The sequence below is a fragment of the Eufriesea mexicana genome, unplaced genomic scaffold, assembly GCF_001483705.2.
Source record: "Eufriesea mexicana isolate 0111107269 unplaced genomic scaffold, ASM148370v2 scaffold1303, whole genome shotgun sequence".
NCBI lineage: Eukaryota > Metazoa > Arthropoda > Insecta > Hymenoptera > Apidae > Eufriesea > Eufriesea mexicana.
The window spans coordinates 142325-147823 of record NW_016909433.1 but is presented as its reverse complement, the minus strand read 5'-3'; the positions used below and the strand labels follow the sequence as shown (position 1 = coordinate 147823).

At 31.1% G+C, this 5499-nt stretch overlaps 1 long non-coding RNA gene across 1 annotated transcript; it reads right to left on the bottom strand.

Annotated features, from left to right (window-relative positions):
• Positions 1-3119: 3119 nt before the first annotated feature.
• On the bottom strand, positions 3120-4936 carry LOC108547853 (uncharacterized). Its single transcript, XR_001890228.1, has 3 exons — positions 4072-4936; positions 3764-3972; positions 3120-3231 (listed from the first exon to the last, which is right to left on the bottom strand). It is a non-coding gene; the product is annotated as an uncharacterized LOC108547853 (long non-coding RNA).
• Between the last annotated feature and the right edge of the window lie 563 nt (positions 4937-5499).

Below are 5499 nucleotides of genomic sequence, written 5' to 3'. Positions count from 1 at the left end.
TTTTTAAAAAAAAAAAAAAAAAAAAAAAAAAAAAAGAAAAAAAAAATTGGAGGATGGATACGTTAGAATTCTATGGTTATTATTAAAAGTTATAAGACTTAATAAATTTATTTACACACTGTTTATCGATAGGTGTGTAAGTAGGTAGAGAACTACTTAAAATACAAAACAAGTTTCCAGTAGTAAGTTTGGTAAACCAAAGAGGGTCGATGTTAGAAAATGTTTATAAATTAACTGCTGACGTTGGGAGTAAAAGTGAACGTTTTACGAACCGTGGTTAAGTATTATAGACTGACATAAATATTCGATTACAAACTATGAAATTTGATTCCGATTCTTTTTTCTTTTTTTAAATTAACGGCAGTTTTGCAACATAACCTCTATTAAGAACGTGGACAATGTTTGGCATACGATTAGTATTTTCTTTATTTTTTACCACAAATTTTTTGCAACGATTTATATTTTACAGTTTAACTTCTAACGACGTGACTAAAATGAATGGAAATTCACCGAAGAATGTACATCTTCTTAACCGTGTCCATTTTGTAATATATCGGAATACGCTTACTGATATTTCTCTATTATATTAACACCAACTGTTAATATAAGAATGTTTGCATATTGAATAGATTATTAGAGAAATCTTATAAAAGTTGACAAATAGACTCTACAGCTTAAATCTACAGCTTAACGATACGTTATTATATCGTATAATTGTCTTAAGAAACGGAAGAAAGAAAAAAGATTGTGAGTGCTTTACATCGCAGCTGCATGAATCGTTCCAACGAAAGTAGTTAACAGTGGATCTAAAGTCCTTTTCTTTTCTCTCTTGTAACATCTAGAAAATGAAAGTGCATTTTTTCTTAGTTCATTCTTTTTACGTGTACAACATTAAATTCGAGAGACTAATTGCAATTACGGCTTTGCAACTGAAATTCCTTCGTAAATCATTTTTAGATATGTGCTTAACCGAATTCGTATTAATTTCGAGTGACTCGATAATCTAATTTTTCAATTTTATATCTTAATGCTTGAAAAAAAGCTGCCTCTACAATCCATCGAAACTAGTTGATGCTAAGCTTCTATCCAGATATCTCAGGTTCCACGGTGGAATCGCTGAATTGTAACGATAATAATGTATATATGATAATAATAGTAGAAGTACAGATAGAAGCAGTAGTAAAAGTAGCAGCGGCAGTAGCAGCATTGGTAATAGTAGTAGTCGCAATAGTAGTAACAGTAATAATAACAGTAATACCGATACTAAATGATAAATAACATTTGTAACTTTGGTACAGCAAGAACAATAGTTACGATGAATAATAATTTGATGGATAATTGCGTATTACTAATGATGGTAAAAAGTAAAAGAATCACTAGCAATTGTAATGCGTGTAGGAATGGAAGTGGTAATAGTACCAGCAGCAACAATAGTTATAAAAGCAGTATTAAAAGAAGAAGCTGTAATGCCAATGAGATTGCAAATAAAAGGTAACGATAATCGTAGTTATAGCAGTTGCAACAGTAGTAGTGGCGTTAACAATGATAGCAATAGCGGCAATATTGTGTAATGTGATAATAGAGTAATGATAGTGTCACCACTATTATTATTACTGCTTTTGCTACTACTACAATCATCATCTTTATAATCGTTATTATTGCTATGTCCATTATCAATATTGTTGCAATTATTGTTGCTGCTACTGCTGCCATTACCGTTTCATTTAATTCCAATTACAGCCGCTACTGCTGTTGCTATTAACGTAATTCCTACTCTATCATTATCGCTACTACTTTTGCTACTACTAACGCTAGATTCCGATGTTGCTACTACTGTGTGCTATTGCCGCTCCTACTGTTACCACTACTTCCTACTGCTATCTGCTGCAGCAGTAATTCTTCGTTTCTACTTCTATCGGTATCCTTGGAAATGATTTGCGACGGTAACTACTATTATTGTTACTATTATTATCGCAACTATTGTTAGTGCTACAACTACTATTACTAATGATTAATAATAAAAATAATAGGATAACTGTTGGTGCTGTTAATTTCTGCTATTGTTATTATCAACATTGCCATCATTGTCATCAATTTTTGTTACAGCTGTTAACATTATCATTACTTATTATTGTGACACTAATACTACCGTTGCACCGATAATGATAGCAGTAACAGTAATCATAATAGTGGTGGTGGTACGATATTAATAGTAGAAAATGCCTGCCGCAGTAGTCAGGATACTGTGAATGGAATAGGTTTAACCACGATAATAGTAAGAAGTTAATGATAACGCAAATGATATAATATAAATGAACATAATTGTTGCTGATTATGATATTCAGTAATCAATAATCCGTAAAAACAATAATAATAGAGTGATGATCAAGAAGACGATAATAACGACGATTGTAATGAATATTAGAGTATTAAAGTAATTGCAATTTATATTAGTTGTAGTGACATTAACAGCAGTAGTGATAATACTTGTAATTACAAGAATTGTCATGGCGGCAGCAGTAGTATATATAATGTTTTTAGGGAAGCAGCAGTCACGTAAGAATTGCTAGTGATAATATTAATGGTAACGAATAGATAATGTTATTGATAATGTACGAATATAGAGGTCTGAGGGCGTTTGAACATAATGAGTGTACCTTTTTTGCGTTCCGAATGGAACATAAATTTAGATTACAAGACGGAAACTAAATTTATGCGAGCGCTGGTACTTCCAACGATAATGGTTTTTTTTCTCGTTTGAGGATAAAGCATAAGAAAGCATAAATTCATTGTCCTTTATCTTGAGGATAGGTGGCAGCACACTTCAAGCATGATCGATATATGCTTGCAAACCGTTTGATAAGCTAAATTAAACAAAATATACCACTACAGGTATGGAATTTTTACGACACTGGGGGTTAATCGTATACATACATCTATATAGTTTTATACTATAAACACTTCGACACTTTCCTAAGCAATCTATTTTCATTGCAATTCCCTCGAATAAGTTTACTCGACGATTATAGCTTAACTTGATATATTTTTTCTAATTTCTCTCGTGAAATGATTATTTTATAGCGTAATACATTTTATAAGTAAAGCATTATAACCTTGTGTCTCCGGAAAAATTATATTCCGTGCTCAGAGTCATCGATTTATCTTCTTCGGTGTTTTATTTATTAAACGTTGATTTTCTATCGTCTTCTACATCGTTTGTTTTTGTTATATCTATAAAAGGGACTACATTGTTATATCTGACATTTGCTATTTGAACAAAATTTTAATTATTCCATTTTTAAAGATAATTTACAGATCGAATTAAATGAAAACAGATGTTATAATTTCATTACAGGCATGTAAATATTCCAACGTGCTTTGTCTTTTAAAGAATCTTTTGATGAATAAAATACGTTTCGATAAAACAGAAAGTACGGAGTTCTGTTAAACTAAAAATCTTGTGATTTACTTGTAAATGTTTTAAACAATGGAAAATTAGTGGAAAATTAGTTTTGTTGTATCTAAAAAAGAAAAAAAAGAGATTGATTTTCGATACATATCACCGAAAAATGAGCGAACAGGTGAACGAAAATAACAAATAAGCTTAATAACGTAATAGCCATTTACCTCAGTGTCGTTAATTATTATTTTATAAAAAGCATACTTCGAGATACTAGAATTAGCATGCTATATTTAAGACCAATCAGCTATACACTACAATCTCTTGTGCGCATGCGCTAAAACTACGTTTCCTTTTTCTTACCTTTCCGTTTTACTATATTCCGTCTGTACATTTAATTGTTTTAAATTGTTGTTCTCCTTTATTTCTTCCATTACCCCCTATTACTTTCATGCTTAATTTTTGTTCATTACACAAACGCGTATGTACTTTATTGCACTTATTGCCTGTGTTCTTTTGAAACCGCACGAGATCACAATGTAATCTCGTTAATATTTATTTCTCTTGTCAAACTGTAATGTGATATTGATATTAAGTAGCATTCGATTTAACATTAATAATTTAAATTAAATTTAAAAGGAAAAAGCATTTGAAATTTTAGAGAAACTTACCATAATTTTCGTGAAAATTTGTTCGTTTACTTTCGCATAAGATTAATTATTCGAGGTTAAAGTGTATTTCATAAAATTATAAAACCTATTTTGTATATCCTTAGTATAAACGATGTCTACAAATTGATTCGATTAATGCCAATTATAATTCTTTCTAAACTACGACTTTCTTTAGGGGGTTATTAGCGATGACGTTATTACCTTTTTACGTATTTGTAAACAATTCAAATTCTTGGCTGTGTCTAGCGAAGCATGCGGTATATCGAATGCTAAATATAAAAAGTTAGGCATTTATATTTAGTCCGAAAGAAATTGAACGTACGTTAGAAGGAAAGAAAAAACAAAAAAGACCGAAAGAAAGTTTTAAAGGAATACAGCCAATAATAGGTTATACATACTTGCACGCATACGCACCCCGGTGTAGTTAACGATGATACGGATTCCAATACGCTTACGCGCATGCGCGTGATGTCGCGTTATATCGGCGCACTTGTTTTGCGCACTCGACGTGCCGGTACGTATGCGTGCTATAATATGTATGTAACGTGTCACTGTATTTATTGCCCGTATGCAAGTGTATATACGTGTTAAATTAATTGGTGCGCTTGCGTTTCATTTCAGGTCTCGGTTACGGTTTACGTATTTCGAGCGCATGCGTACACACGCGCCAGTAGGAAAACGTACACATATGCTCATACTCTTCTCTTTCGGGATGAATCGTTTTCCCTCTTTTTTCTTAAATATACATGCGTGTGCATTTGGGGCATGTGCCATTGTTAATTTGATGATAATGACGAGAGACAAAATGAAAAATGTGACGGAATAAGAAATTCTAACAATAACTATACTAACGGAATAAATTTAGTCAAGGCTCTTGATAACTTGAAACGTAACGAATGTGTCTTTACAGATGAAAAAGTAATAAATACTTTAGTTTATTTTAGGAAAGATGATCGAATACATTTAACAGTTGATTTCTGTTTCTTTGTATTTTTGACGCATAACGTTTTAATAATGTATTATTATGAATATTATTCTTATAATTGTAAATTTGATTTTCCAAGTCACTAAATTTAATGATACAAAGTTTTAGAAATATTTTATATAGTTATACAGTGGCTAATGGCAAAGAGCCGACGATGCCGGTGAAATTGAAATAAACAGTTATACATACATGAATAGTTTTATGTCTGACATTTTGTTATAATATATAAAGAATATTAGGTGTAATGCAATATTAACAGAGTTAAATGATATTATTAAACACCGTTATAAACCTTTTCCTTTAATTAATCTTTTAAATGATTAAAGTTTCGCATACCTATGCTCATTGCGTTGCAATTATATTAGTAATAATTATCCTTATAGTCTGATTTGTTTTAATTGTGATACAGTATTATTTAAAGATCGCGAATGCGTGTGTTCAAA